This window comes from Rattus norvegicus, chromosome 3 (assembly GCF_021556685.1).
Source record: "Rattus norvegicus strain SHRSP/BbbUtx chromosome 3, alternate assembly SHRSP_T2T, whole genome shotgun sequence".
In the NCBI taxonomy this organism is placed as follows: Eukaryota; Metazoa; Chordata; class Mammalia; order Rodentia; family Muridae; genus Rattus; species Rattus norvegicus.
Genome location: NC_141536.1, coordinates 151,345,216 through 151,363,902, shown reverse-complemented (window position 1 = coordinate 151,363,902; position 18,687 = coordinate 151,345,216). Strand labels below are relative to the sequence as shown.

The following is an 18,687-nucleotide window of genomic DNA, read 5'->3' as shown; positions in this document are numbered from 1 at the left end:
TGCTTAGAGCCCATATGTGTGCAGGTCTACACGCTTCTCAAATAAAGCTGTCTGGGTTGGTTGCTTTTCAGTGGTCCATCAAAGAGACCAGATGCTCTGTCCCAGTCTGACTGATTCCTTCAACACTCCCCTGCCTTCAGTATCATTTGGGGCTACAGAGCAGATGGCATCAGTGGTAGCAGTGAAGTTTCAGGGGTGACAACAGTCACCAAGATTACAGGGACAGCGATCGCCAATGCAGATGGCTCAGCTAAGAAGGCTTTCACCTTTTCACCAGCCCAGGAGATGTACTCAGTCTTCACAGAACCCTCTGGTACCCACAGGTAGAATGTGACGCCGAGGGAGTAGTCAGGCAGCCAATGTGCAAATACCGCCAGCACCATGGACAGCCTCCAGGACGCAAGAATGCGTCCTCTGTGAGCGCCAGCACTTCGTTGTAGACAGTGCGGTTGGCAAAGACACGGAGGTCGGAGGAGAAGGGGTGTTTACCAGCTTGGCTTCATTGCTTCCCACTTTAACTGTATGTCACTCGGCTGTGCCTCTGGAGAGGTTAGTGGTGAGGCCTAAAGGTTGGAAGAAGGAGGTCTTCTGGGGCCCCACACAAGTGTTTTGGGCTGGCACAATGACTTCACATGGGTCAATGACATCAGTGTGGACAATTTGTTGCCACCTTATTGGCCAGCAGCATGTCCTTGTCTCAGTGAGGTCCTCCCCGGTGAAGAAATGCTCTCCTGCTCCCAGATACAAGGCAAGGATTTCTCCATAGCTGGATTGTTTTCTAGATGTCCTATGCTGGCCTTGTGTGCCACGGCTGCGCTGGCTAATTTCAACGGCAAATTTGACGAGATCAAGGATCACTCATGAGATGGGCATTCTTCTCATTGGTTATCTAGATTAAGGTTAGTTTCTGAGAACGAACTAAGGATTAACATCTGGAAGGATCACATTAGTCGACGTGGGAAGACCTGACCACTGTGGGTGGAACCATTCCCTTTGCTTTGGCTCTGGAAAGCATAAAAAGGAAAAATCCAGTTGAACGTACACGTTCATTCCTCTCTGCTTCCCAACTACAGATGCAATGTGACCAGCTCCTTCAAGCTCCTGCTTTCCCCATCATGATGGACTGTAAGCTGCAACTTTGAGTCAAACCCTTTCTCCCTTGAGTTGCTTTTGTCAGGGTACTTTGTTACAGCAACAAGAACGTAGCCAGTGCAATGGTATTCTTGCCCCATGAGCACCAAAGCCTTTCCTGTAGGAGCATGCCGACTGCACTTGTTGGGATCCCCAATGATGAAACATTTTTGGGTGAGCATCCACAGGTTGGATGGTCCTAAGGAAGTAGTTGTATTTCTAGCTCTCACCCCTCCCCCTCTCACTGTTAAACCCTGCTTGGAAATCACGACAGTGTGTTAGTGATCACCAAACAGGGTTTAAAGATGATGTCAGGTTAAGATGATGTCAGGGTTTAGAGATGATGTCAGGTAAGAGGCAGAATATTCTCTTTTTCCCCCTCCACAGAGAAGAAGGCCAGGGAAGTACAGTATAGATGTATGTCTTGGTTTGGATTGCTCTGGAAGTAGGTCTTGAGACTAGGGATTCAAGCGCATTCGGAGACCTGGGAGGTGTCCTAAGAAACCCATAGGAGGGTCTGGCAGTAAGATGGGGAAGGGATTCCATGCTGGTGTGATCAAGACACTCTCGGGTATCTGAAATCTCACCTGGGGACTCTGGGAAATGAATCCCGAAATTATATCTAGAAATCCTCCGATGTGAGGGACAAGGAAGATGAGATACTTATAGACTATATCTCGAGCGTCATTGGCTGGGGACAGTTTCAGGGATGTTCATCGCCTTGTCCTTCCAATCGATTTCACTTGGTGGCCATGGGAATCCTCATACAGGGAATGCATCATTGATGGCTGGTGTGCCCATACCATGGCTTGAAGGTCAACTCTTTTTTTTTTTTTCGGAGCTGGGGACTGAACCCAGGGCCTTGCGCTTCCTAGGCAAGCGCTCTACCACTGAGCTAAATCCCCAACCCCGAAGGTCAACTCTTGTCCGGGCACAGAGCACCTGTGATCTTATTTTATCTGTCTGTGTATCCAAGGCTGAACATTGGTTGATCTCTCTCCCAAGACCTATTCTTCAGCATTGAGACTGAATAGGTTAACTCAATAGTTTACCTCAGGGCAAAATTTAAGAAGGCATCGAAACAAATACAACAACCGCCCCCACCAACAACCTAGCAATCAAATAGATTTTAATGCAATATGAAAAAAAAAAAGAAACAATACAAAAAGAAAACCCCATGATGAACAAACTATTAAAAGTTTTAATCAACGGGATCAGTGACCTTGCTGAGCTGAACCATATTGGAGCCTGAGGCAAAAGGAAAAATCAGTTCTACAGATTGTGTATCCGATGTATTGCTATGCACTCAGTGTGAGTTTTACAAAGTTATTGCATTAAAGCGTCTTGGATACTAACCTCTCCCCCGCACCCTCATGTCTTAGCCTGACTTCTTTTCTTACAATGAAATTTACCCACTGACTGGGTAATCCACCAAGAATAGAGGTCTATTTAGTCGATCGTTCTGGAGACTGACTTTAAGAGCACAGCACACCCATCTGGCAGTTAGCTACCGTCTGCAGAGTCATGAGATGGGACAGGGCATGGTCAAGTGAAGATGCTTAGGAGAGACAGCTAAATTGGATACATTCTTGTGGTGACCAGCCCACTCCTCCCTTTGGCAGTCCGAAGTGGCTTCTTGCCTTTTCTCACGAGCTCGCTTCCGCCAGGGCTTAGCAGACACCAGTGGCTACTTCTGTGACCCTCTTTCTCAGAGTCCTTCCACATTTGAGCACATTTTTTGCCCCAACACAGACCTCTTTCATCCCATTGGGCTCATAGAACGACGATTTGTTTTTTATTAAACTCTGCATTGCAGCCATTTCTCTGCGTGGTGGCTTGGGGAACCCTATGGCACAGTCTTAGAGCTTTGGTGGTGTGGAACGCCCGTGGTCCTTCTTTATCCCTCTTCTGGTGGTATTTCTATTTCCCCACTTTCTCACATTGGCACCAGGCCTAAGGGAGGCGTTCCCAAGGGATTCAGGCCAATGCCTTCCTCCTGGCCACACGTTCTCACCGTCTCTTTGCTTTGCTCCGCCATCCTCTTCTTGTGGGTGTGATACATTCCTGATCTCACTAAGTCTCACTAGAGACTCTAGGCTCATAGCTTGAAGCTCTGCCCTTGATATGGGAAGGGAAAGTTCTGGAATCAAGAACCTCGTTCTGTGTCTCCAGCTAGGCAGGTTCGTTTTGTTTTGTTGTTTTTTGAGACATGGTTTCTTTTTGTAGCCCTGGTTGCCTTGGAGCTCATCCGATAGGCCAGGCTAGCCTGGAACTTGAGAGATCCAAGCCTGTCTCTGCCTCCCGAGTGTTGGGATTAAAGGGGTGCACCAGTACCACCTTGCACCAGGTCAGCTTTTAAAGCCACGCCCTCCAGACAGACTCCAAGCTGAGCTACCGCTTCTTGATGTTAGGGGGGTTGCCCATACCTCCCTTAAACACTGAATGAGGGCAGGGGGAGATAAAGCTCTTGCAGCACATGCTCGAGGGCCTGAGTGCGGTTCCCAGCAGCCACAGTAGAAGTTCATCAAGGTGATATGTGCCTGTAATACCAGTTCTGGCCAGGTGGTGGGTGGGAGAACCCCTGGGGCTCACTGGAGAGCCAGTCTAGCTGAGTCAGTGAACTCTGGGTTCAGTGAGAGACCAAAAAATAAGGTGGAGAGAGATTGCAGAATACATGTGGCATCGACTTCTGGCCACACACACACACACACACACACACACACACACACACACACACACACATACACACACACACGGTTGCAGACACACACACACATGATAACTCACAGGGATGGAAAATGAGGGCACCTGCTTGACACTTTCAGAAACATATCTCGGGGCTGGAGAGATGGCTGAGCGGTTAAATGTGTGCCCTGCTTTTGCAGAGGACTCAGGTACAGTGCACCATGCTAGGCAGCTTGCAGCCTTTATAACTCCAGCTCCAGGGGACCCTGTCACCTCTGGCCTTCATGGGCACATTTACATACCATCGCACCTCATACATAATTTAAAAAAAATCTTAAAAATAGAAACACAACCCAAACACCATCTCTCTAGACAGCAGAAGAGATCCCCAGGTTCCTAATATGTTTACTCACTTCTAGATTCTTTGTTATTTCTGGAGCGTTCTGGTAAGTTTTGTGCAGCATTCCTTTCCTATATCAGACGGAGTCCTGTGCTCTTTCCTTTGAGAGGCCTAACGTGTCTTGGACAATTCTGGTTTTCCCTATGTGATGACTCTTCTTGGTCGTCGGCTTGACTACATCTGGAATTAGCTGTAACCCAAGAAGCTGGGCACTGAATTTTTTTCTTTTTCTTGATTGAATCATTTGAAGTAGGAAGACTCACTTTAAATCTGGGCCTCTGCCTCTGTGGCGTGTCTTGTGGCAAAGGACGTAGAAGAAGGAAATTTTTGCCCTTTGCCTGCCTGCCCTTGTTCTCATTGGCAAGTTCATTCCTTCATCAGCATTAGCGTCTACTTCCTCAGGATTCTGCTGTATATCAGACCAGCTGAGACACCCAGGCTCACGGACTGAACAACCACTGGAGTCTTGGACTTTCCTTCAGAGACAGCCATTGTCAGAACAGTCAGACCATAACCTGTAAGCTGCTCTAACAAACCCTATATATCAATATATTCATTCTATCCATTCTGTTTCTCTAGAGAACCCTGGCTAATACACCCGATGTGGTGGTTTGAATATGCTTGGCCCATAGAGAGTGGAACTGTTAGTGGGTGTGGCCTTGTTGGAGGAAGTGCGTCATGGGGGTGACTTTGAAGAGTCAGTCTTGGCTGCTGGGGCTCTCGGCTCCTTCTCCAGCATTGTGTCTGCCTGCCTGGATGCTGCCATGCTTCTTGCCATGATGATAATGGACTGAACCATGAACCTGTAAGCCAGCCCTAATTAATGTTGTCCCTTCTAAGAGTTGCCTTGGTCACAGCTGACCTAACTAGGACATCTGAGGAAAGCTGTTTCTCAACCCAATGCAGCAAAGGTCATCCGGACTCCTGGTACCTTGGACTCTTGGCTCAGTACAAGAGTTTAGGGAGCTGGGCAGGAGCAGGGGAAAGCTCACCGTCTTGCTAGGTACCTGTAGCCACTCTTCTTCCCTCCATTTGCTTGTGTGTCCATTGCGTGTGTGCATGAACATATGTGTGTATGTCCACATGTGTGCGAGAACATGCATTCTTGTGTGTGCTTATAGTACAACCAATTTAAGCGTATCCTCAACTAGCTTAGAAATAAACGAGAGTCAGACTGTGGCTATTTTATTTGGCTTTGACAATTTCTGGTGGGTAATCCCTAACTTACTCCTCTAACTGCCGGCCTGGCTACCTCCCCAGCGGTGTACCCCTGATACTTGCTATTTCTTTTGGCCATGTCTTCATGGTCCATCCCTCCATATGGTGATTCCCTCCTATCCTTTTGTTCTTCCTCCTTCTCCTGGCCTTTCTTCGTTCCTCTCTCTTCTCCACCCTGAACCAGGTCACCCCAAACCCAACTAACTCTAATCCGTCCAGTAATTGGCTGTAGCCAATTTTATTCAACCAATAGTTTTAAATCAAGGGACAAGGTTTGCACAACAAAAGCTTGTACACATGAGAAGTCGCTTGTAGGCCTAGACCTTCAGGCACAGAATTTAGCATTGTAATACATAGCAACAGACCAAACCTCCACAGAGCTTGAGTTGCGTCTGTTTACGTGTAGGAGATTATGTGTGTGCATTCTTGTGCGTGTGCATATCAGTCAGAGGTTGACGTTGGACGTCTTTTTCATTCACTTTCCACCTTGTTTTTTTGAGGCAGGGTCTCTCTCTGAACCTAGAGTTCACTGATTGGTAGACTGGCTGATCAAGAAACTCACTTTGTACAGCAAGCACTTTACCCACTGAGCCATCTCCCCTGCCCCTACAACGACATTTTGATGGTTAGAAACCAGCAATCTCTCCCACCTGTGGAGCCTCCTCACCTGCCCTGACAGTTCCTTTGAGTTGATGTCTCCTCTCCTTTCTCTTCTTGTGACCAGCTTCTCATTGGTCAGGTGATAACTCACATGTCCTCCTTCAGGAGGTCTTCCCTGACCATCCTTTCTAAAGAGGACCCTACTGGGAATGTTTATTATAGAACTTCCTTCATAGCATTAATCGCAGCCTGTGATTATGTTAACTCTTTATCTGTTCATTTATTTATTTATTTATTTATTTATTTATTTATTTATTTATTTATTTATTTATTTATTTTGAGATAAAGAATCATGAGGCTCACTCTAGCCTCAAATATATTGTGTAGCTGAAGTTGGGTTTGAACTCTGATCCTCCTGTTGTGCTCTTTTTTTTTCTTTTTTTTTCAGAGCTGGGGACCGAACCCTAGGCAAGCGCTCTACCACTGAGCTAAATCCCCAACCCCTCCTGTTGTGCTCTTAAGTGCTGGGATTACAGGTGTGCACCACCCACCTGAAGATTAGTCTACATCTTTATTTATTTTTCTGTCCTCTCTACTAGATTCTACATTCTTCAAGATATGAACCATTTTTTTGTTTTGTTCATTACTCTATCCCCCAAACCTAGAATAGTGCTGGCACATAGTACATACGTAGTAAATGTTAACGCATGGCATGCATGCTGTTCACTTCTGTTTGTTTAACTTGTAGTTGTTGTTATTTGTGTATATGTGTGCATGCATGAATGCACATGGATGCACACTCCACAATGCTGTGTGGAGCTCGGAGAACAACTTTTAGGGGTTTCTCTTCTTCCATCGTGGGTGTGGGGATTGACTTTGTGTTGTCAGGCTTGCTCATTAAGCACTTTTGTCTACCGAGCCATCTTGCCAGCCCCATTTTATTATTTATTAGCATATAGTGGCTGTACACATGAGAGGTCTCATATGTTGACTATACACATGAGAGGTCTCATATGTTGACTGTACACATGAGAGGTCTCACTGTGGCATTTTGGTACATGCGTATCATGTACTCTATGATCCCTGTTGACTTCATAGACAGCACAAGAGCATATCTGATTGAGCCATTTTGAGTATAGTTTCTGGGGATGTGTCTCAATCTTTAGAAGCATCTAGGGTTAGAATCTCCAAAATGCAAAGACTGCAGGCTATGAAATGTGGACTCATATACCTTGGCTAGGGTAATTCCAGTGGCCTCCTCCTTTCTTCTATTCCTCTTCCTCCTTCCTCCTCTTCCTTTCTTCCTCTTCCAGTCTTCCTCCTCCTTCTTTCTGGTGAATGATTCTATCTATATCTGTGGAGTTTCAGGGATGGGACCTTGTGATGGTTGATGTTGATTGTCAACTGGACAACATCTAGAATCCCTTAGAAGACAAACCTCCAAGCACACCTGTGGGCTACCTACACTAGGCTAACTCCTGGGCGTGACCAGAAGAGATTGTCTAGATTAGGTTGAGGTGGGAAGCTCACCTCAACTGTGGGTAGCACCATCCATGGGCTGGGGTCCGGGACTGAATGAAAAGGCACAAACCAGCTGAGCAGCTGCATTCACCACTCTCTGCTCTCTGGTGGTGGCGTGGCCTGCTGCCTCAAGCTCTTGTCACCATGGATCACCTGCGGTGACAGACCGTTTGCTTAAACTGTGAACCCAAACCACCCGTTCCAAAGTTGCTTTGGTCACAGCACCGAGGAAAGGGACCAATACAGGACAGGTTTTCCGGTCTTCTCCCAGCACTGGAAAGCTGAGTGAACACACAGGGAGTCATTTCTGCAGTTACATTTTGTCATGGCGTCTCATCTTTAGTGGAAATAACAGGAACGCAGGGCTTTCGGTCTTGCGCTTTGGGTGTGTGGGGCTGGATGATTCCAGCTTGGGTAGTGCAGAGGTCCCGTGTGTTCTAGGGTGCTTGGCGGCATCTACCCACTAGATGCCAGTAGCAAACCCAGTTATGACAACCGAAAGGCCTTTAGACTTCACCAACTGTTTCCAGGTGGCAAAGTGACATCTTTCCTCACCCTTCCCTAGGAAGAGCTCCAACCGTATCCGCCTTACACCATTGCTGGTGGCGTGAGTGAGACAGGCCCTGTGAGGTGCTTATGATGACTGCTGGAATAGATTAGGGATTTAATGCATGCATAAAATTTGTTGCTGTTATTCCTATTATCACATTGAGCGCCCCGGGGATTTGGGGTGTGTGTGTGTGTGTGTGTGTGTGTGTGTGTGTGCTTGTGTGTGTGTGTTTCACATGGGGAGGGTGGTGGTTATAGATGAGAGTCCAGGAGAAGCCACTCTGGTACCATCGGTGTGCAGCGGTTACCTTGTCCACACTTCTAGAGGATTCTGACGGTTCCATTTTCAGGGGATATGCAAACAAATTGTTAAACATAGCTGTCCTTGAACTTGGCAGTAGCGACGTAGGAGTATTCGCAGTCAGAGAGTTGGCAAAGGCAGTGAGCAGAGCTGTAGTTTTAGAAGCTGCCAGGCAGTGTTCTCTCTCTCTCTCTCTCTCTCTCTCTCTCTCTCTCTCTCTCTCTCTCTCTCTCCCTCCCTCCCTCCCTCCCTCCCTCTCCTCTCCTCTCCTCTCCTCTCCTCTCCTTTTCTTTTTGAGACAGGTTCTCATGTAGCTCAGGCTGGCCATGAATTCCTGACCCTCCTGCGTCAGCCTCCGGAGTACTGGGATCACAGGTGTGCACGGCCACGCCTGGCTGACGTACTGATTCATGCAGGAAATAACAAGATGCCCGGGGCCGGTCTACTGACTACCGGCATGTTTTGAAACAGTGATAAACATGAAGTAGGCGTGGACATCAGCAATAGAAATTGTAAATTGTCACACGCTTGTTGAAAGCTGACTTTGAGGACAAGATGGGCCCCCTTGTCTCAGACTCCAGCACATTTCCCTCGTGTCCTCGGAGAGTCCTTTTCCTGGGGCAGGCTGGCCCTCTGACCTTGTCACAGGGAGGAAGGAGGACAACAGACAGCTACGGGTATTAAAGACACTGCGCCCTTGAGAATGGCTAGAAGACAGAACATTTACAACAGGGGTTACTATTGTTTATCCCACGATATAAAAGCATCTACAGTGGGGGGAGAGGAGCTGGAAGCTCATCTGTGGAGAGGACACACTGCTTGGAAATCTCCCTACTGGGAGCTCTGGCATGACTGTTTCTGCAGGGCTTCCTGGCCGTTTCTGCTGGACGCTGGATGTTTTGGTGGTTTTTCTCTTCCCCTCCCCCTTCCCCTCCCCTCCCGCTCCCCTCCCCCCTCTCCTCCCTCTCCCTCTCCCCCTTTCTCCCCCTCCCCCCCTCTCTCTGCTGTTTGTTATTTGTTCGTCTGCCTTTGCCTGATGCATGGTTAATAAACTCACTCATTCAGGTCCCTAAGTGTGGCTATTAGAGGTCATTTCCAGACAGAACGAACTGGGATATAGTATCAGGATCTGTGATTTCTACGGGTAGACATGTCTTGTCATGTCACAGGCACTAGTTTGCTACCCTCAGTTAGCTTTGACGGAAATGCCGAGTTTCATTTTGAGGTGCGAGAAAACATTTTAAAAGATTTATGATCCGCCCCTCCCAAAAATTCTATTAATGGACCTCAGGGAAGATTTTTGTTGTTGTTGTTGTTGTTCTGTCGGCTAGCAAGATGGCTCATCTGTTAAAGGTTCTCTCCTTGTGATCTACATGGTGGAAGGAGAGAAGAAAGTCACAAAGTTTGTCTCTCTGATCTCCACACCTACCCCGAGACATGTGGGTACACACATGCTCCTCCTCTACACTAAATAAATGAAAAAAAAAGGTGATAGCTTAGTGAAAAAGAAAGATCTGGTCCTGATTCCAAGAACTTGGCAGGCTGTGAGGCAGGAGCATTGCACGTTTAAAGCCTGTCTTGGCTACAGAGTGAGTTCAAGGCCAGCCAAGGATATAGAGTGATACCTGATCTCCAAGTGGGAGGGAGGGAGGGAGAGAGGGAGAAGGGGAGAGAGAGAGAGGGAGGGAGGGAGAGAGAGAGAGAGAGAGAGAGAGAGAGAGAGAGAGAGAGAGAGAGAGAACTGTTCAGTTCGGTTCATGGCACAGTGCTTGTCTAGCTTGTTTGAGGGCTGCTGGACATTTGATGTGGAGATCACACAGTCACTGCCTGGATGACAAGTCAGAAGTGACTCATGGGAATGAGTAGTTTTCTCAACTCTTAAAATTCTCACATATTGTGGTGGGAATAAAATAAAAGGATATACTGATTTATTGAGGTTCTGGGGACCACACCCAGGGCCTTGTGCATCTAGACCAGCTCTACCATTGGGCCACACCCCCAAAGATGTGTTTAAAGTGCCGTGAGAGCAGCTCGACACCCCGCTGCTGTGCAAACTTCAGGAAGAAGGTCTGATACATCATCTCTGAGTGTCCGCAGAACACCTAAGAACATCTGCCTTCGAACAGCTAAGGCTGGTGACAGACCCCGTCCCCGATGGTCCTCCCAGCTCATCTTCATTTCAGTTTGTCTGGATGAAATATTTGCAGTGTGCAGGCTGGGGCAGAATAAACAGAATTAGGATTCGCTTTGCACAAGTTGTGTCAAGCATTCCGTACTTGTATGCCTGATTTTTTCACCCTGTCTTCAGCTGTTAGAAAATGTTTTCTTCCTCTTCCTTTGAGACAGGAGGCCATGGGTCCCATTGGAGATGGGACATTGTGTTCTCCTCCCGTTACCTTCCCCAAGGCGCAGCAAGCAAGGAACCACATTCCTTCTCTCTCTCTCCCTTAGCCTGGAAGTGTCATTATTCCCTGGCATAGGACATTTTTCCAGCTCATTAGAATCTAGAGCTAAGATAAAGGAGGGCAGAGCCATTAGGTAGCAATTTATATGTAAATGCGCGAGTTACCAAAGAGGGAGCTTTGGCTCTTGTTCTTCAGCAAACAGTCAAGTTGAGAGCTTCTTCTGGAAAGCTTGAATCAGCGACTTCAGTCCACACAGGGGCTCTGGAAAGCTCAAGCTGCCTCTGCCAACTCTGAGGTGGATCTCCTTGACTCCACCCAAAAGGAGACTGCACTAGTTTGTCTAGGATTTTACAGCAAAAATACCCCGTGAGAAGTAACTTAAGAAAGAATATATTTGGGCTCATAGTTCCAGGGTGCCATTGATCCTAGAAGGTTGGGGGGTGGGGAGTAGGGGTGGGATGGGTGGGAGATGGAGGTAGGGGTTGGGAGGGGCTTGAGGGAACTTTACACCTCAGTCAGGAGACAGAGAGGGATGAATGCTGCTTGGTCGCTCCACTTTCTTTTTGTTCAGCTCAGGACCCCAGCCCTAGACTGTTCTCTCTCTGGTTAAGATGGGTCTTCTTACCTTAATTAAACCCAATCTAAACAATCCTTCACAGGCGTGGCCTGGGTCAGCCTCATCTAGACAGCTCCTCATAGATGTGCAGGCGGCTTGTCTCGTGGGTGAGTCTAGCCTGTCGGGTTGATAATATTAAGTGCCACAGTGTCTGATGCCCAAGGTAGCACAATGAATAATGTGAAAGGCCAGGACTTAAGGCCCATCGGTGACCCCATTCCAGTTCTTGGCCACTTTCTGGGATGTGGCCCACAAAAGGAAAAGGAGGGAGCCCTCAGCCCAAGCCACAACCTCACTCTTCCTTTCTTCTTCCTTAAGAAAGTTTCTTTTGGGGTTGGAGAGATGGCTCAGTGGTTAAGAGTACTGACTGCTCTTCTAGAGGTCCTGAGTTCAATTCCCAGCAACCACATGGTGGCTCACAACCATCTGTAATGGGATCCGATGTCCTCTTCTGGTGTGTCTGAAGACAGGGACAGTGTACTCACATACATAAAATAAATAAATCTTAAAAAAATAAAGTTAAAAAAAGAAAGTTTCTAGTCAGTTCAAGATGGTGAAAGGCAGTTTCCTTGCCTTAATCTCCAGAGAGTCTTCTCCCTGACCAGGATGATTTCGTTCCTTAGTTTTCTGTTGCTTTATTAAAATACCACGATGTAAGGCAACCCAAGGAAGCGTTCGTTTTGGCTGTGGTTTCAGAGGGATGGTGGTAGAAGCAGGAAGCTCAGAGACCTCCCTTCCCCACCTCATATGTGTGTGTGTGTGTGTGTGTGTGTGTGTGTATGTGTGTGTGTGTATGCACCTGTGTGTATGCATCTGTGTGTGTGTGAGTGTATGTGTGTATGCACCTGTGTATGCACCTGTGTGCATATGTATACGTGTGTATGTGCATCTGTGTGTATATGCATCTTTGTGTGTGTGTATGTGTGTGTGTGTATGCACCTGTGTGCATATGTGTATGTGTGTGTGCATCTGTGTGTGTATGCATCTCTGTGTGTGAGTGCATGTGTGCATGTGTCTGTGTGTGTATGTATGTGTGTGTATGTGCATCTATGTGTGTGCATATCTGTGTGAGTGTCAAGGATTAGTGCAAGTGCGAAGGCATGTATTGTATTTTCTGGAGTTGGTTCTCTCTTTCACCTTCATGAGGGTTCTGGGGCTTGAACTTGTATTGTTAAGCCTGGTGAAGCCAGTGCCTTTACCTGATGAGCCGTCTCACCAGTCCATCACTTTGACTTCTGAGTGTGGTGAAGAGGAGGAGGGGAAGAGGGAGGAGGATGAGGGTCAATCACTCCTCCCATATCAGATCTCGAATTGTCCCAGCACCACTTGTTGGGAACAGCTCCTTCCTTATTGATTGATTACCTTTGTCAGAAATCCAGTCTCCCTAGGAGGCAGGGCCCGCTTCCGGGTCCTGTGCTGGTTTATCCATTTCACCTCCGAGCCCTTACTCCACTGCTGCTATGCTGTGGCCATTGCATCATCTCAGAGAATTTGTCAGATGAGGCGGCCCACAGATGTGTCCTCTCCACAGGATTGTTTTGTAGATCTGCATTTCTTGATATGTTTGGAACCGATTTGAGAGATCCTACAGAACGGTTGGCGAAGTATGGCTGCAAGGCACTAAAACCTGCAGGTGACTGGCGTCAAAAACACTGACTATTCCAGTCGACGTGCTTGGTTTGTTTCTCCATTTGTTTGTCGAGTCTTTAATTCTCTGTAATATCTCGTGGGTTTTAATGTAGTTTTTATTTTCAATAGAGGGAATGCCATTTGTGATATTTATTTCTAAGTACCGCGTGGTTTCTGACAATACAATAAATGAAATTGTTTTTCTTATTTCACGTTCCAATTTTTTCACCATTAGAATATAAAATGTGATTGATTTTGGTATATTGTTATTGTAGTTACAAGTTTCTCTTTTTATTTACGAGTTTTCAAAGAGGGTTTTAGAGCCGCCTTAAGATTTTCTATATAAACGATCATTTCATCTATGCAGAAAGACCATTTTACTCCTAATTCGTACGCCGTTTACTTCTTTCTTCCCTTGCACCACTGGCTGAGATCTCAATGCAACGCTAAACAGAACAAGGGGAAATAGATAGCTTTGCCTTATTTCAAATTTCAGCAGGAAGTTTATTTTATCTTATTTTATTTTTTTATTTTTAAAGACTTTTTATTGATCTTTCGTGAGTTTCACATCATGCGCCCCAGTCCTGTTCATCTCCCTGTGCCCTCCTATCTGCCCTCCCAACCTCCCCTTTAAAAGAAAATAAAAAAACACACAAACAAAACCGCAACAAAATAAATGAAACAAAACTATGCGTAGAAAACATCTCACTTTGGAAGCCGTAGTGTGTCCCAGTGTGTCCCATGATGCACCGCTCTGTCCACAGGTCTTCACTTGCAAATGTTCATTGTAATGAGTCATTGGTCTGGTTTGAGACCTCTGGCTTCTGTGACACCGTCAATATTGGATCCTCACCGGGCCTCCAGCATTGATTGCTAGGCTACCCAGTGCCATCCTTGGCAAGGGGCAGGGTCAGCTCTCTTTCTCTCATGTCCTTGGGCCTGGCTTTCCCATTCCCACACCTCCAGAGCCAACTCCATTGTGCCGCCCAGCCTCCCAAGACCCAGTCTCCCAAGTGCTTCAGCCAGTGAGGGGCTGGGCCAGCTCTTCTGCTCTCACACCCTTTGGGGCTGCTTCACCAGTGCCTTTGGCGTCAGGGCCCAGCTCCACTCTGTCGCCCTGGTGAGGTTCAGGGTCCATTCTCCTGAATGCTACCAGTGAGGGGCAGTGAGGGGCAGGGATAGCTCTCCTGGCTTGAGGTCAGCTCTCCCAACTACTGCAGGTGTTCGGGGGTGATGGGGGAGGGCAGAGCATTACCCCCTCTCCCACTCCACCTCATGGCAGGTGAGTGACGGGGTGGCTCACCCAGCCCCTACCACAAGGACCCACTGTGCTGCTCAGGCAATGCAGGATCTGCTCCTCTGAGTGCTGTCACTGGTGCGGGGCAGGGACAGATCGACTGTTCTCATGACCCCGAGGCCTGCTCTCTGGACTGCCTCAGGTGGTGAGGGGTGAGGGATCAGGGCAGGAAAAGTTTTGATATTTCACTCCTGAGTATAACGTTAACTGCCACCTTTCAATGATGTCATTAACCAGACCAAGAACGTTTCTTTTAATTTAGACTTGGTGGAAATTTCTCTTCCTCTTTTTGAGATGAGTCTTATTATTTTCCTTGGGCTAGCTTCAAATTCCCCGGGCTCAAGCAGTCCTCCTGCCTCAGCCTCCTAAGTAGCTGGGAGAATGGTTGTTGTAAACTAATCCACGAGAGAAAATTACAGGCCACCATGAAAATAAGGTCAAATAAGAGTCCTTTGTTTAAGGCAGAGGCCATGAACAGGCTCCTGTCACAAAGAACTCTTAATACTGAATCTCAGGGATACAGCATTTGCAAATGAACGCCCTGATGACATCGTCTAAAGGCGTAGCTCAGGAGAATCTTGTAACATGTGGTTTGGTTTTATGATTAGCAGCTGTTCTGTGCATCTGTGCAATGGTCCAGGGTCATGGAAAGTCCCCAATGTGTTAACCAGGTGGAGGTGACTGTCCAGGGGGTTTAGGGCCCTTGGAGCTGGGGTGACAGGTGGTAGTAAGCCACCTGACGTGGGTGCTGAGAATGGAGCGTAGATCTCTGCAAGAACAGTGTCAGCTCTTAGTCACTGAGAGACTGCCCTCCAGCCCCTGTTTCCTACTTCTAGTCCAGTGAGTACATGACTTTAAAAATGCCCTGATCCTAGGGACTGAACACAGGCCCTTGCATGTGCTAGGCAGACACTCTGCCACTGGGCTGCACCCCCAGATCTTCAGTCTGTTAATATGGCTAATGACGTCATTTTGGCTTTGTATCAGGTAAGTCTACCTTGGATCTAACAGTATATCAGACTTGGTCATGGTGCATTTTGACTTTATATATTATTGATTTCCATTGGAAAGATTATGTGGGATTTTTTCCACTGATATTCATAAAGAATATTGGTTTAGAATTTTATTTATTTATTTAGATTTATTACATATACAGCATTCTGCCTGCATATACACGTGCATGCCAGAAGAGGGCACCAGATCTCATTATTGGTTGCTGGGAATTGAACTCAGGACCTCTGGAAGAGCAGACAATGCTCTTAATCTCTGAGCCATCTTTCCAGCCCTCGAAATTTATTTTTAAAACTTCAACGTCGGGCTTGTCATCAAGGCATGTTAAGTCTCATGAAATGGGTTGAGAAACACTCTTTTCATTTTGTGAGTTTATGTGTTAACTATTTCTTAATGAAAATCATTGTTGAAATCCTCTTCGTGGGAAATTGACTCTGTTTGTGTTTATTTAAATTATTGTTCTTATAACTTAATAGGTATGGGGTTTTAAGTCAGGTTTTCATCACTACAGTAAGACACCTGGTCTTTCCGCCTCGGGCTGCCGAAGAGAGAGGAGACGGCGCCATGTCTGCGCATCTGCAATAGCTGGTCGTTCGGAACTGCTCCGGTTTCTTGATCAAGAGGAACAAGCAGACGTACAGCACAGAGCCCAATAATCTGAAGTCCTGAATCTCCTTCCGCTACGACGGGCTAATCCACCGCCAGATCGTCGGAGTGGAGCCCGCGGCCGATGGCAAAGGGGTCGTGGTGGTTATGAAGCACAGATCCGTGAAAACCTCACTTCTTACGTGAGGACCACCGTCAACAAGAACGCTCCGGCTACCCTCTGCAGCAGCAGGTACATGATCCGAAAGAACAAGTACCGCCCTGGTCTGCGGATGGCCGCCATCTGCAGGGCCAGTGCCATCCCTTTGAAGCCAGAAACCGGTGGTGGTGGAGAGGAAACGGACTCGCCCCACCAAGAGCTCCTGAGCCCCCACACCCCAGAAGCAATGAAGAGTTTGCTGACTGGTTCAGCAGCAGCAGCAGCAGCAGCAGCAGCAGCAGCAGCAGCAGCAGCAGCAGCAGCAGCAGCAGCAACAACAACAACAATAACAACAACATACCCGAGTGAAGCTGCTTATGAAGAAAAGAGGTTTATTTAGCTCATGATTTGGGAGCTCGAAGGACCTATCACAGGCTCAGAGAGGGTTACCCTTGCCTACGTGGCATCCTGGTGGATAATGATGGTAGGAAGTTGTACAAAAAGCAGATCTGATCTCTGTACAGTCAGCAGAGGGACCTGGTGTAGCTGGTCATGGTGTTGTTTGTTTGTTTTATCTGTGCTCCACCCAGGTTTTGATCACACGAATCTTGGGAGGCACACAAAAGCATATCCCACTCATGGCAGGCTCTCCCGTCTTTCTGATGTCGCTGCTCTGTGTTCTTTCTCTTTTTGGTCAGTTGAGATCGAGGTTACTTAGTTATTACAGAACTGAGACTTGAACCAAGGCTCTCTCCCAGGCTGCCAGTTCTCCACCCCAAAGCTACTGCATAAGCCTCTTTTCTCCCATTTTGAGCTGCTGCTGCTGTGTGTAGGTTCCACTAAGTTTCCCAGGCTAGCTTTACATTCACTATCTGTGGCTTAGTTAGGCCTTGAACTTGCAATCCTCCTGCCTCAGCCTCCAGAGTAGCTAGGAGGAAGAGTTGTACCACTAGGTCTATCAGTTATTTTTATTCATCCCTTCAAAGAACCCAACTTTGGCTTTGTAAACTTTCCCCTGTGTCTTATCTTCTATGCTGTTTCTGCCCTTGACTTAATACATTTTACTCTCTTGATTTTAGATCGGCTTGATTCTTTTTCTAGCTTTTTTGCGGTGGGATGGATGCTAGGTCACTCATTTTACAGCCGTTTTCCTTCCTAGTGTGAACGCTTACAATGTAAGTCTCTAAAAACACTGCTCTAGCTGCCTCCCACAGATTCCTGATACATTGTATCGTTACTATTCATATACACAGCCTCAACTTTTTCTTTCAGATTTCTCTTCAGCAACTCAATGATTCTTTCCGCTTGTCATTGGTGACAGGCTTTTTGTGGTTAGGCTAAAGACCTGAGAGAGGAAGGGCTTATTGGCTCATAGTTCCAGAAGTGCCATCCCGGGGGTCAGCTTGGGGTTGTTTCTGAGCCATTGAGGGCAGAGCAGGACTGTGGAGGATTGAGCATGCTCACACCATGGCTGCCAGGAAGCAGGAAGAGATTTGTCTTCCTGGAAGGCTCAGTCCCAAAGACCGACTTCTTTCAGCGAAACCCCAGCTTCCAGTTTCCACTACCTCTCAAACTGGTACCACCAACTAAGGAAGCTTGTGTCAGTGCTGGAACCCGAGCGGGGAAAGTTCATGTTTCAACACTATCCCTCAGCTGGAGTGATGGCTCAGTGGTTAAGAGCACTGACTGCTCTTCCAGAGGTCCTGAGTTCAAATCCCAGCAACCACATGGCGGCTCACAACCATCTGTAATGGGGTCTGATGCCTTCTCCTGGTGTGTCTGAGTGTACTTATATATAATAAATCAGTAAATAAACCTTTAAACACTATCTCTGCCCCCCAACTATTTGCTATTGATTTTTGATTTAGTCCCACAGTGATCAGAATGCATTGTTCTCATTATTCCAAAGGAACTCAAGACTTTAGTGACTTAGAATATGGTCCCTCTTGATGAATGTGTCATTCGATCTCTGAAGGAAATATGCGGTTTTGCTGTTATTAGCCTGTAAGTTTATATTAGATCGAAGTGTTTTATGGCATTGTCTACTCTTCTACATCTTTAATGATTTTGTTAAATTTATTTATCTTGTCGGTCATGGAAAGAGATGCCCTACAATTTGTTGGCTTTGGTTCCTTTGATTTTGAAACTCTATTATGAGGTAGAATTAGGATTTTTTTTGATGTCTTCCTGATTAAAACGAACTAGCTGATTATCACAAAATAGACTCATTTTAATTAATCAATCAATCAATTAATTAACTGTTTTGTGTGGAGGGGTCTGGACTGTATGGACTATGCTGGTAGTCCTCCTGCCTCAGACTCCCAAGTGGTAGTGATTAATGAGCCTACCCTCCACCTCCCTGACACAAAGCTTTTCACATAGCAGAGGTTTTAAGCGAGGGGCCACTTAGGAAAAGGGCACATCTAAGACACTCGAGTGTACAGTAATAGCTGTACTTTGGTGTGTGTTTGTTTTTGTGTGTGTAACATGTGCCGTGGCACATGTGGAGGTCAGAGAACAACTTCATGGTGCCCGCTGGTCCACTTTTGTGTGTTTTCTGAGGATCAGCCTTGGGTTGT

At 46.9% G+C, this 18,687-nt stretch overlaps 1 pseudogene; it reads left to right on the top strand.

The window, feature by feature from the left end:
- Nucleotides 1-15,927: 15,927 nt before the first annotated feature.
- On the top strand, nucleotides 15,928-16,335 carry Rpl28-ps6 (ribosomal protein L28, pseudogene 6; annotated as a pseudogene).
- The last annotated feature ends 2,352 nt before the right edge of the window (nucleotides 16,336-18,687 follow it).